The sequence below is a fragment of the Myxocyprinus asiaticus genome, chromosome 13 (assembly GCF_019703515.2).
Source record: "Myxocyprinus asiaticus isolate MX2 ecotype Aquarium Trade chromosome 13, UBuf_Myxa_2, whole genome shotgun sequence".
In the NCBI taxonomy this organism is placed as follows: Eukaryota; Metazoa; Chordata; class Actinopteri; order Cypriniformes; family Catostomidae; genus Myxocyprinus; species Myxocyprinus asiaticus.
Window position 1 is genome coordinate 25078316 of NC_059356.1, and position 14352 is coordinate 25092667.

Below are 14352 nucleotides of genomic sequence, written 5' to 3' on the forward strand. Positions count from 1 at the left end.
GGACGTATGGTCACCCTATGTAACCATTTATCAGTACTGAAAGGATGTTAGTGGCACATTTTGCTCACCACAGGGGTAGATGGGCACATATTCGTCACATGCACAGGCTGATCACGCTAGAGTACATTTCAGCAGTTATAGGAAATGTATATGTAGAGCCGAGGAGGGCGGGGCCGGGCTGGAATGAGACACACCCGGTCCCCAATCAGCCTGATGGGGCGCGCGAGGGATAAAGGCGGCCGGGGACCGGGTGTGTCTCATTCCAGCCCGGCCCCGCCCTCCTCGGCTCTACAGTATACTATATGTCTTTCAGTTCAAATGGAAAAAGTGTGGTGCAGGTATCAGGGAAATCTGCTGCATACCTCCCACTGTGCACCACGATTTAAAAAAAGCTAACACTAGAGCTATAAAAAAATCTGTGAGATGGCTGCCGTGTGAGGAGGTGCAAATGAACTCTACATTATGCTGCTACCACACTGCTCTTTGCTCTTTATGTGCTGTGCTGCAAAGTTGTTAGATTAGCACTTCAAATGAACAGAGAGGACACAATCCTTGCATTGATCTTCTGCATATGCTCTGCAGCTCTCTCTCTCTCTCTCTCTCTCTCTCTTTCTTTTGCCTTCTCTCTATCTTTCCCTCCCTCTCCCTTTCCGCAACACCAGAGCGTCGAAATGTTAATTTTCTATGATGATTAAACTGACACCATCAGATTTATTCTTATGGCATGATTATTTCCCTGGATTGGACCAGCATGTACATTTAGTTTTTTTTAAATAATGTTATAATAGCTGCTATTCTCATACATGTGCCACATGCATTATGACGTAATGGCAGTTTTCCTCTACTTTATCCAGACTGGTCCCCGTCAATCAGATCTGTCAGTAAAGAACGGTGGTCTGATCACACAAATGAGCGCGTCAGTCGGGTTCCAGAAGTAAAAATCCTATTCATTTTTTCCATAGGGGAATTTATAACTAACAATAACTTATAAACCTTTACAGACAGACCTACGGTGAGCTCTGAAGTTGTTAATCAACGGTATATTCTTCTGATGAAGCCATCAGTCCACATTATTTCAACTTCCTTTTTTAAAAATTGTGTTTCATATTGGAATGAAGAACTATACACTCGTGATCCTGCAGAGAATTGATCCAACAATCAGAAAATTGTTGCATAAAAAGTGCACCAAAAGCTCTGCAGCGTCCTCCCACTCCATGAAGCAATAAAATTGAAGTAAACAAGTAAATCTCCCCACGCTCTCAAACTACATATATATTTGTATATATCAGAATATTTTGCAAAACTTAAAATTTACTCTTTTTATTTTCATATTCAACAACTTTAAATCAACAATATTATATTTTCCCATTGTTTTTAAATCAGTGTCATTTGTAATGCTTCATGGGATTGTAGTTCATTACCTCAGGACAGACGTTGAGTACACAGTCTTGTACCTTTTTGTCTGAATTTCAAATACTTGTCTGCTTCAAATCAAAGTTTATACATTTGTGATTCACCTTGGAATTGGCTGGTTTGGTTCATGACTTAGAACTCTTTTATAAAGCACTTCATGAAATCCCTGAAAAATGAATTTGAAAAATCCTTTTAGAACCAAGACGGTTAAAAAGGTGCAAGGCACCTGTTGCTGACTGCACTTTTAACACTGCTCTCATGAAAGTTGTATGCTTCAGGCCCATCTTGTCTAATAAGGATACAGCAAATGAAACCTCATACTTCAAAGCAACTTTACATTAGTTCGATTTAGAGCTGTGATTTGTCTGGAGACATCTGTGTTTGTGTGGACATGCGTGTATGTTTGTGGATTGTGTTCGGTACAGGTCAATCGTGATTTGAGTTTGAGCTCTGAGATGTTCCTCTGTGAGTTGAGTCAGAGCACTAATGAGCCTGTCACATTGATTATTACACTGATGGATAATCACAGCACTCAGCACTGAAAGACAGAAAGAAGACAGAGCGCGAGCAAGAATGATACTGTATGTCAAGGTCTGGTCATTGCCCTTTTTAAACTCCCCATCGTTGTTGAAATAAAGAATTGTCTACTTTAACTTTTTAGCTTTATTCTCATAATAAATTAAGGATCTCAGCCTTTTGCCTTTAGTATCAGTGTCTGTGATATCAGTGTCTATAATATATGTTGTCATATCTTTACTGTAAATTACTGTGAAGGATAGAGATACTGTGTGCTGCTGGACTGAGCTGAATTGTAAGAGAGACTTTACTGCTGGTTATTGAGAAAGTCTGGACTGAACATCCTTCACTGTCATTGAAGCAGAGGCAGAGAAAGACAGAGTTTTACTGCAGGGTTCAATGTCTGCTGATGGACAGAGCAGAAAACAGCTCCAGACACACACCTTTATCTGTGCAGCATTTACAGAATACACTCTGCTCTTTCGTCTACCTCGGTTCGGTACCAGTAATGTACAGTCAAATACAGGTACATTACTGAAGGTCCTGTGCTTGACTCTAGGTTATTCTAGGACTTAAACTATTATTGATAATTACATTCCTTTGTTAGTTATACTCAAATATGAAATTATTTCATTTTATAATTATAATTATTATAATTATTATTTAGTCATGTGTACCATTTTCACAGTCCTTCACAACTGTTTCTCCAATTCCAACATTTTCTTGTGTGCATGCAATACATGATCAATTAATTTTCATCTCCATAGTCTCTGCTTCAGAATACTGAATTAAGTAGTGAATTAATGATAACTAGAAAAGAAAGTTTGACAAAGCCTTGCCTGAAAGTTTGGTACAGCTTGAAGTTTAGTTATTTTAATTCACATGTTGACTACTTTAAGTGTTGGATAGGATTATGTGGATGGATGGATAGAAAGATAGATATATAGTTAGACAGAGAGACTGACTGACTGAAATGCTATTGGCATTTCAAGCACAGACAGATGTTGAAATGAGATGCACAGCAAACAGTGTGAGATGAAGATGTTTCAGTGTGAGTTGAAGCCCCAGGCTCTGACTGTCATGCTCTGCAGAGCTCCTTTCATCAAGATCACAGCAACACAGCTCTATGTGAGATTGAATTTCACAGCCTGTTACCTGTAGGACTAATGGAGTGAAGATGGCAGAATTGATTTTATTGTTATTTGCCCCTCCTCTGTGAAAAAGGGGCCCTTTGGAATTAGTCTAATGACTGAAACATTTATCTTTCCCAGTTTTTTTTTAGATAGAATAGCTTGTTTGATTAAAATATACTCTACATATTTCAGTCAGCATGCCCTAAAATTTCACGTTCTGACATTTTTAGAATGTCACATTGTTCTAAATGTGCTTTGCTTAACAAAAATGTTTGGGGCATTGTTAATATGGTGGATGGAAAGGACCTGCCTGTGTTGGTGTTTATGGATTCTCAAACACCTTCCTTTAGTTCAGTCATACAGGGAAGGTGTCTGGGAGTCACAGAGATTATCTATGAGGGCTAGAATAATTTAACAGCTGGAGCCTTATAGAATTTTACTCTTTAAAATTGTCTACAAAATTGATGTCAAGTTTTGTGTCCAATCTTTTGACTGGTGGTAAATTTTGTTAGAGCCATTTGTACAGCACTGCATATTGATTAATAGGGACACTGGAAAGTTGCAAAACTTGCACGTGACCTCAGTCCACTTTGTCTTATAGAAACAGATTCAACAGATATTTCTGCAAACTTCTCACCTCAATGTTACATCATCACCATGCTACTTGGCACTTCCTTCTGAAAGTCAGTTATAGTGGTCCTCTATTGTTAGATAGACACAGCCAACCACAGAGATCTTCTCATACATCAGCTGTGTAGACATTGTTGGTATTGATGTATATCGGCCTTTTTGCAGTAACTGTTTATCTTATTTGTTGTTTCTTTAGCAGATCTGATTGCTTTGGTTTGACAGTGGAGGAATACAATCATTTGTATGCACACTGTGCTCAAACTGCCAAGCCTGTTCACTGTGTTCTCTCCGGCTATTCTTTCTGCCTCTCGCTCTCCCACTTTCTTGCCTTTTCTTTTTCCAACCTGCTTTGTGCTGGTAGCTACTTGAACATTTGAAGCTTTTGTTAAGCATCTTAAACTTTATAATTATTGGCATTTGTTTGGATTTTGTTTTTACTTATTGTTAATTTGCCGTTGTCCAGTCAGCATATGTATTTGTCTCATATTTCATGCCTTTTGGCTCATTGCTTTTGCTAAAGAGTGGACTGTTTGTGACCTCAACCCCCCTCCTGCTCCCCTCTTTTATTCTCTTTTCTCCCCCTCTTTCTCCTACGAACCACATTAAGAGAATTCCAGCAGTCTCCTAATCTATGCGCTGTCAATCACGACAAGAGTGGGAAAGAGAAAAGAGAGGGTTAGAAGAGATAAAAGCCCTGCTCATATGCACACAGAGTGGGAGGCTTCACTATCTACAGTAAATTAAAGCCTGCAGTTATGTACCACTCACACATTTTAATGCAGCAAAGCAGGTTTAGTTAATAACCTAAATGTATACTGTCATACATCAATATTGGGGTACTAGACAGTAATCCTGACTGATACTGCATATTATTTATTTCCTCTCTTCAAGTCCAGCATCATCATTACTCTTGCTCATTTTACTTGGGGATTGGAATCTGAAAAAGCCCCTAAAGTATGAAACTTTAACGCAAAACTCGCCCCACATGGTTTGCACTACAGATATGTATGGCACCTCAAATTGTGTTGCTTGTTGGTGAAAGGTGTGATATTACTTTTCTAAGTGATTCGACCAACGATTTTGCCTGCAGACGATACAATGGGCAAAAAACTCCACAGACTTATAATGAATGAGGAACCAGAGCGATCTAGGGACCAGAATAATATATAGAAACAGTGGGTGGGATCTTTTGACTTGGCCAAGGGAGCAACCACCTAGCAGCCAACCAGAACCATCTAGCAGTCACCTATCAATGACCTAACAACCACCCAAAACACCCTAGCAACCAGATAGAAAGATAATAACAACCACTTATAAAACCTTAGCAACCGCACAGCAATGCTCAACACTAGCATCGTGGTGATGACTTTTGCACAGCGAAGCATGAATCACATTTTCAGTAGAAAATGTGCAACATGATCACATGGGAAATCGACATGGTGATTCCAAAAATTAATCCCCCATCAGGCATTTTTGCATCCATTTAAATATGTTCACCTTTCCCTCTAGCTCTACCGTGCAAGCAGCCTCAGAGACGCAGGTTTTTGTCCTGTGGGAACCAGGAAGTAATCGTGATAACATAAACAATGGTTAGCACAATTCGGAGGTTACATTTTCGATCTAAAATTAAATTTTTACTCTTACTGATGCTTAGGTTTAGGGTTGGGGTTTGGTTAAGTGAGTAGAGTTATTAAAAAATGCATTCCTGTTGACTGTATTGCATCATTTACAACTGAAAATAGAACTCGCTTTCAGTGCCACTCTGTGAACATTTCAACTGAACCTCACAGGTGCCCATATATTCAAGAACACTTCAACCTTCGGCCACTTGAGGCGCAGTGATTCAACTTTCGCTAAGCACAGACCAGTTTCAGCAGCAAACCTTTCGATTCATTGTGTGATCAGTCTGATCAGTCTGAAATGTAAAAATCAAGTTGACTATGTAATAATGGTCTAACAACACATTTCATGTTCAAGCAGGTACTGTGGGAAAATTGTATTCATGTTTATTTTCTATGACTGTGAGTCCATTGAGACCTGACTACAGGAAGTAGGTGGAGATCATCCACACCTGCTGAAATAACAACTGCATCTTTCTCATAGTATTTTGAAAATCTACAATCCAGTTAAAACTGTAAAACATTGCTGATATTGAATGAATATTGAATTGCTGATTCAGGACCTGAGTGCAGATTTAAACTGCAGTGATATGGCTGTTTGAAAATCTGCTCATCTGCAGCCAACACCCTCATGTTCCAAAAAACATCCTCTGTCTTTTTCCACCCTCCCTATTTCTCTCTCTGTCTTTCTCTCTTCTTCTCATAGTTAAAGCTCAGGCTGGATCAGTATCCCTACAGCATCACAGAGACAGAGATAAAGTGTAATGTATTTTGGTGCTGAGATGAGTCTGAGATGATTTGTAGCTCTTAAAGGTGAGAATGTGAGAGGTAAGAAGGTCCAGTTTTAGTTGTTGGACTGGAACTGACTGCTGGTGATGCTACTGTGCACTGAGCTCAAGGGAATCATGGGAAAGTGGGGCATCACTGATACAGACTATAAAGGTAGAACGGAGGAGGACTGCTCTTTCTTTCTTTCTTTCTTTCTTTCTTTATCACAGATGGATAACAAATCTTATACACCTGCACAAACATGCATCTCAAACCTCAATTTTCTGTTCTGTGCTTCCATCATCTCCACCATCTTTCACCATCACCATAATTTTAACTGGTAACACCCATAGCTCTGTTCATCAACCTTTAATGACAGCCACACATGGCATTTTCACACTTTCAGTACACTGTAAAAAAAATCCTGTTGTTTTTACAAAAAAAAATGTAATAAAAAAACTGCCAGCTGTGGTTGCCAGAATATTTATGTAAAAAATACAGTAAAAATTAAACAACTTTACAGTACAACCTGTACATTTTACAGTTTAAAACTGTTATAATTTACATGACCATACTGTCACTGTCAAAAAAAAAAAAAAAAAAAAATCAGTTACATTTACAATAAAAAACAAAAGTCATAAACTTGAACATTAACCTTCTGAATCTGTAAAAATCTGCTTTTCACTTTATAATGTATTGTTAATCACTGTAAAAATGACAGAAGAGCACATGATGACATGAAGTTCAGCAATAGTGGCTCTTCCAGGAGCAATGACCAATAAACATGTAGAGACAGAGCTCAGTGTCACTCACACAAACACTAAACACCATCAGGGTAACACATGTGAAATTAAAATAATGCAGTAAACATTAACTAAACTACATCAAATATAACACAGAACACACCAATGTACGTAAAAATGAGAAGAAACATAACTATTCCCATAAAATATAATGAAATATGATGGGTCATGCAGGGAATTGTGGGAACGCCCGATTTATTGTTTTTTACTGTAATTTTAACAATAATTTACTGTAAAAAGTACATGCACTCTCTTGTTAAACATGCACATTTTTACCATTAATTATAAATAAATCACTTTTTACATCTAAAAATTTTATTTTACAACATTTTATTGTAAAAACTACTGTAATGTCTTTTAAAATATATTAACAATTTTTTCTGTATATTTTACAGTTAATACTCATTAATCAATTAAAGTTTTTTTTTCTGTAGCATTTTTACAGTCTTTTACTTTTAAAATTACAGACATTTTTTACAGTGTATACACACATATGCATTCATATACAGAGTCATGCCAAAGCATGCACGTGTAAGATTTCTCACACAGCTGGGAGTGTGAATGTACGTGTTGAAATTTTCACCATTGATTAGATTTTCATGTCACCTGAATTTGCATCAAGCAAGAGCTCACTGCTGCTGTGAATTTATGAGAATTGTTAATGTTAATAATTTTATAAATTAGTAGTCACAGGAGTTCTCTTAAAACTTTAATTTCATAGGCTTTATTTTGACACTGTGCTTAACCCTGGGTTAATGCCTTTTGTAACTGTGGGTCAAGGCCACGTTTAACCCTGGGTTAATGTTATTTTTTTTTACATAACTGTGGGTCAAGGCCACTTTTAACCCTGGGTTAAAGTTTTTGTTACTGTAGGTCAAGACCACTTTTAACCCTGGCGTTAATGTATGCTTTTTTGTTGATCTGTGGGTAAAAGCCACTTTTATCCCTCAGTTAATGTTCTTTGTAACCATGAGTCAAGGCTACTTTTAGCCCTGGTTTAATATTTTTTGTAACTGCGACGCAAGGCCACTTTTAACCCTGGGTTATTTTCTATTTTTATTTTTTAACTGTGGGTGAAGGCCCTTTTAATTCTGGGTTAATGTTTGTTTGTTTAATTATTATTATTATTTGTTTTTTTGTTGCTCTGGTTCAAGGTGACTTAACCCTGGTTTAACCATGGGTTAATTAGTTGTTTGTTACTGTGGGTCTACTGACATAATTTTAGGATTTGAATTGCTTTATGTCAGGTAACAATATAAAAAAAAGGCCATAAACACTTCACAGAAAATATAAAAGTTCCCTACATCACATGATCAATCCCCTATAAATTAATGTATTTATCTGTATCTTATTCAGCATTTCATTTTATTTACAGTACAGTGCTGTTTTAGGTAGAAGGTTAATTATTTGTAATTGTGTGTAGAGACAGTATTAGCAACACAGCTGAGGTTAGACTTAAGATAACCTTGTGTGCAACAACAGAGCACTCACGCTCTGCTCGATGTCATGGCTGTGGGAAGGCTCAGCTGAATAGTTTCCTAGCAACAGCCTAGAGAATGAGGCAGAGAGAGGGAGGGAGTATGACAGGAGTAGGGGAGGTGATTTGCTGGTAGGAGTGGCCAAAACCCCAACAACTGTTGCCAGATTGGTAGCGTCTCTTTCCGTCTCTGATTGTGTGTGGCTGAACGTGGATGATCGGTTGGTGCAGGTCAGAGCATGTGTATGTGTGCATGTGTGTATGCGTGAGTGATACTCTGTGGAGGGCTGAGCCAATTTAAAGCAGCAGTGGCTAGGTGTCTCTTGCCTTGTGGATAAACCTGAAGCCACACGTCCATAGGAGCACAAATTCTGACAGCAGAGGATTCTGATTTCACAAGTTGAACTGTGGTGAGGGTGGGGAACCTGGAGGGACACGGGGACAATAAATTCTGGACGTCCTCAGCTGATGGGGGCTTAACCAGCACAGGTGGAGAGGATGGCAGAGTTGGATCTTCAGTACTGAGCAGTGGGGTAAGAGGATGCAATGCACTTTGATCAAAGCTGAGAGAGAGAGAATGATGGTGGTTACAAGGGAAACTAGCATGGGGGAATGCTTGCTGCAGCCAAGTAAAGCCTATTGTTCCTGCAAGGACTTAAAATCCATCTTTCTCTTCTTTCTCATATTCTTCTCTCATTCTCTTTTCTTTGAAGGATCAATGAAGATGCTCTGCAATAATTTCTTAGCATAGGCTACATTATCTTCTCTCTACAGTGATGGACTCTTGAAGAGCTCTCCTGGATCAGATGATTCACAATCATGGGTACATAGAAAGGTTTTGATTGGGTTCAGTTAAACCTATAAAACAGAAATTATGATTTAATAATTCAGTGCTGTCAGTAGATTAAAATAATGGACCATGCATGATCTCTCTTTTTGTATTTAACACATTTGAATTCAGTTCTTATTTAGGGAAAGAAAACAAATATGACGTGTTCGGCAATTCATTTGAATTTATTTGGAAATAGGAGTAATTTAGTATTACTGGTGGGGCTGTGGGGTACACACACACACAAATAAAGACTGGGAAACACTGTCATAGATGTTCAGGAATTTGAACTCTCCATCTCTTTTAGTCCTAATAGCTCTGGTTTAGAGAGTTTAAGATCAATGAAATTAAATGTTGAGCTCAAAGGCCTACTTAATTAGTTGAATTTTCAATATTTAAGTGTAGTATTTTAAGCTCAACTTTGATGTAGTGTGCTGGAATTCATGATCATCTCTATCCAAAAGACTACACCTGCCCTTGAATGACAAGTTCAATGAATGACTAGAGCCTGGCTGGATCGTGGGGTAATCTGTTGGAGGGGAAAGGGGTCATGCTATTGAAATGCTATTCAGACAGTGAGAGAGACTATGTGTGTGTTTAGACTGTTTGTGTGTGGTTGGACTGTGTGTATCCATGTGATGATGCATGTTTGGTGGTGTGGGTGTGTTATTGTGTGTGTGTTCGTGTCTGGCTTTGTCTTCTGAACAACCGTTGGTTACCCCATTGTCTCTATTTTACTGTGCTTCTTTAAACTGTCTTTGTAATGTATAGTTGTACCATATGATGTCTTAGTATACAATTGAAGTCAGAAGTTTACATACACTTAGCATGTCATTAAAACAAATGTTTTAACCACTCCACAGATTTAATATTAACAAACTATAGTTTTGACAAGTTGTTTAGGACATCTACTTTGTGCATGACACAAGTAATTTTTCCAACAATTGTTTACAGACAGATTGTTTCACTTTTCATTGACTATATCACAATTCCAGTGGGTCAGAAGTTTACATACACTAAGTTAGCTGTGCCTTTAAGCAGCTTGGAAAATTCCAGAAAATGATGTCAAGCCTTTAGGCAATTAGCCAATTAGCTTCTGATAGGAGGTGTACTGAATTGGAGGTGTACCTGTGGATGTATTTTAAGGCCTACCTTCAAACTCAGTGCCTCTTTGCTTGACATCATGGGAAAATCAAAAGAAATCAGCCAAGAACTCAGAAAATAAATAGTGGACCTCCAGAAGTCTGGTTCATCCTTGGGAGCAATTTCCAAACGCCTGAATGTACCACGTTCATCTGTACAAACAATAGTACGCAAGTATAAACACCATGGGACCACGCAGCCATCATACCACTCAGGAAGGAGACGCATTCTGTCTCCTAGAGTTGAACGTAGTTTGGTGCGAAAAGTGCAAATCAATCCCAGAACAACAGCAAAGGACCTTGTAATGATGCTGGAGGAAACAGGTAGACATTATCTATATCCACAGTAAAACGAGTCCTATATCGACATAACTTGAAAGGCTGCTCAGCAAGGAAGAAGCCACTGCTCCAAAACCGCCATTACAGTTTGCAAGTGCACATGGGGACAATGACCCCAAGCATACCTCCAAAATTGTGGCAAAATGGCTTAAGGGCAACAAAGTCAAGGTATTGGAGTGGCCATCACAAAGCCCTGACCTCAATCCGATAGAAAATTTGTGGGCAGAACTGAAAAAGCATGTGCGAGCAAGGAGGCCTACAAACCTGACTCAGTTACACCAGTTCTGTCTGGAGGAATGGGCAAAAATTCCAGCAACTTATTGTGAGAAGCTTGTGGAAGGCTACCTAAAATGTTTGACCCAAGTTAAACAATTTAAAGGCAATGCTACCAAATACTAACAAATTTCTGACCCACTGGGAATGTGATGAAAGAAATAAAAGCTGAAATAAATCATTCTCTCTACTATTATTCTGACATTTCACATTCTTAAAATAAAGTAGTGATCCTAACTGACCTAAGACAGGGAATTTTTTTCTACAATTAAATGTCAGGAATTGTGAAAAACTGAGTTTAAATGTATTGACTAAGGTGTATCTAAACTTCTGACTTCAACTGTATTTGAATTGGAGCTTAAACATGTCTATCCAGAATGTTAAGATACTTCAAATTGCCTATAGAGTATGTCATGAATGTCTGGTACATGGGACAGGCATGAAAAATGAAAATTAATCCCATTTTTGAAGTATAACACTTAAACATGCTTTTTAGCAACACAATACATTCTGAAGTTAATTTTATTCTTAAAGGGATAGTTCACCCAAAAATGAAAATTCCTTCTATTTTGGACCTTGTGAAGTGAAAGGGGACTAATGGTCTACATAAACCAGATGTTAGATGCTCATAATCTTCAACATTATTTCTCTTTCTCTTGGGAACAGGGCTAACGGTGTGGTGTGGATTGGGAGTTTTTGTGGGGTTGGGGGTTGTTAGTGCAGAGAGTTGTTGGTTGTCAAGGGGGAGGAAGAACTGTGGAGTTTTGAATACAGCTGATCATTAGAAGGGAGTATGTGAACATGAAAGCAGAGATTGAGGGTACTGGGGTGGTTTGGGAAGGCTTTCAGACAGTTAATGACCACCTGCTGGCAGTACTGCGACTATATTATGTTTTTATGAATGTGTGTATTTTGGTGTATCTTCAATGTTTCAGTAACATTATTCCTCTGGCAAAGGACATTTTAGAAAGGTCAAGGAACAATAGTGCAGACGACCATTGACATTCATTCCCTGGTGCTTGCCTTTACCCCTCTTGTGGTTTGTTTTGCCAAGGCATCTCAGTCAAAGTGTTGTTGGCTCCTTAAACTTTAACCACCGGGAGCTTGGCAGTTATACACTAATAAACCTTCATTGTACAGCTAAAGTTCAGTCAATACACGGGCCTGTTCCCTCTCTGTGGAGGACAGTTAGTTTCTTATATCTGCCATAAACGCATGGGTGTTTGATATGACTTTTCTTTTTATATGTCTATGGTGCCATGCATAGATAAAAACATAAACAGGATGTTATGCATTATAGTACTGTATATTGGAATGTCAGTACATGTTAAACCTACTGTCCATATTCAGAATTTAGAACATCAAATATAGTATGAATGTCTTAGTGGGACATTCATGAAAAATTTAAACAAATTCAATTTTAAGTAAAATATTTAAGCATGTATGTTTTAGCAGCATTATAAACTTCAGGGGTTCCCTATCTGTCACTCACTCAACGTTGGTGTCGATGTAGTGACACTAGGGGTCACTCTTGGGATCCCGAGACACCTCTGGTCTTTGATAAAAGGCCAATGAAAATTGGCGAGTGGTATTTGCATGCCACTCCCCCGGACATACGGGTATAAAAGGAGCTGGTATGCAACCACTCATTCAGATTTTCTCTTCGGAGCCGAACGGTCATGCTCATTGAGCTGAATAGCACTGTTCATTCACCTCTGCTGGATCTGACGGCGCATTTCAGCGGCTTCTCCCTCCTTTGCACTGGTGCACTGCAGAGAACGCCCCTGGGCGCTTCGGCAGAAAAACTAGAGAGTATATCTTCTGAAAGAGCGTTTTTCCCCTCTAAAAGAATACATTTCTCTGAAAGAGCGCACACACGGAACGTCTTTTTGAAGACGTGTCTTTCTAAAGATGCCTTTCCGATCGTGTGTTATTCCTGGTTGCGGTCGTTTTCTCTCAACTTCGGATGGTCATGATCACTGTCTTTCGTGTCTGGGCGCAACCCACATGGAGGCAGCTTTAATGAATGGTTCATGTTCTCACTGCGAGAACATGACCATGGCAACGTTGCGGTCGTGGCTTGCTTTCATAAGAATTTGGACGGAATTTGGACGCATGGCTTGCGCTTCCCAATCCATCGCGGTGGTTGGTCCGGACCGTCCGACTCAGCTACGCGATTCAGTTCGCCAGGCGCCCGCCCAGGTTCAGCGGTATTCACTTCACCTTGGTCAAGGGCGAAAACGCTGTTACCCTGCACGCGGAGATCGCTACCCTCCTACGGAAGGGCGCGATAGAACCTGTCCCTCCGGCCGAGATGAAGAAAGGATTTTACAGCCCCTACTTCATCGTACTGAAAAAAGGCGGTGGGTTGCGGCCAATCTTGGACCTGCGAGTACTGAACCGGTCTTTACACAGACTCCCGTTCAAGATGCTGACGCAAAGACGCATTCTAGCGAGCGTCTGGCATCAAGATTGGTTCGCAGAGGTAGACCTGAAGGATGCGTACTTTCACATCTCGATCCTTCCTCGACACAGACCCTTCCTGCGGTTCGCATTCGAGGGTCAGGCGTATCAGTACAAAGTCCTCCCTTTCGGCCTGTCCCTGTCTCCTCGCGTCTTTACGAAGATTGCAGAGGCAGCCCTTGCCCCATTAAGGGAGGTGGGCATTCGCATTCTCAACTATCTCGACGATTGGCTAATCTTAGCTCACTCTCGAGACATGTTATGCGCACACAGGGACCTGGTGCTCTCACACCTCAGCCGACTAGGGCTTCGGGTCAAATGGGAAAAGAGCAAGCTCCTCCCGGTTCAGAGCATCTCTTTTCTCAGTTTGGAGTTGGACTCAGTCTCCCTGATGGCGCGCCTTACGAACGAGCGCGCCCAGTTGGTGCTGGCCTGTTTGAAGGCGTTCAAACAGAAAACAGCGGTTCCACTGAAACTTTTTCAGAGGCTCCTGGGGCATATGGCATCCTCGGCGGTGGCCACCCTGCTCGGGTTGATGCATATGAGGCTGCTTCAGCACTGGCTCCAGACTCGAGTCCCGAGACGGGCATGGTGCCACGGGACACACCACGTGGCCATTTCGTCGGTCTGTCACCGTCTTTTCAGCCCTTGGACATACCTCTCGTTTCTACGAGCAGGTGTTCCTCTAGAACTGGTCTCCAGGCGCATCATGGTCACGACAGACGCCTCCAAAACGGGCTGGGGCGCTGTTTGCAACGGGCACGCAGCCACCGGCCTCTGGACAGGTCCGCGGCTGTGTTGGCACATCAACTGCCTCGAGTTACTGGCAATTCTGCTTGCCCTGCGGAGGTTCCGGCCGTTGATCCAGGGCAAGCACATGCTAGTTCGGATGGACAGCACGGCAGCGGTAGCATATGTCAACCGCCAAGGCAGTCTGCGCTCCCGCC

General features: G+C 40.4%; 1 protein-coding gene across 3 annotated transcripts in view; it reads left to right on the top strand.

Moving 5' to 3' along the window:
- Nucleotides 1-14352, top strand: part of LOC127450841 (rab11 family-interacting protein 4A-like) — an 82226-nt gene that overhangs the window by 32736 nt on the left and 35138 nt on the right. Inside the window, exon 1 of one of the 3 annotated variants that reach the window (XM_051715249.1) lies at nucleotides 8567-8892. The exons of the other annotated variants lie outside the window; for them this stretch is intronic. The gene's annotated coding sequence lies outside the window, so the exon portion shown is untranslated. Of the gene's footprint in view, nucleotides 1-8566; nucleotides 8893-14352 lie in introns of those variants that run through there. 3 annotated transcript variants of the gene reach the window in all.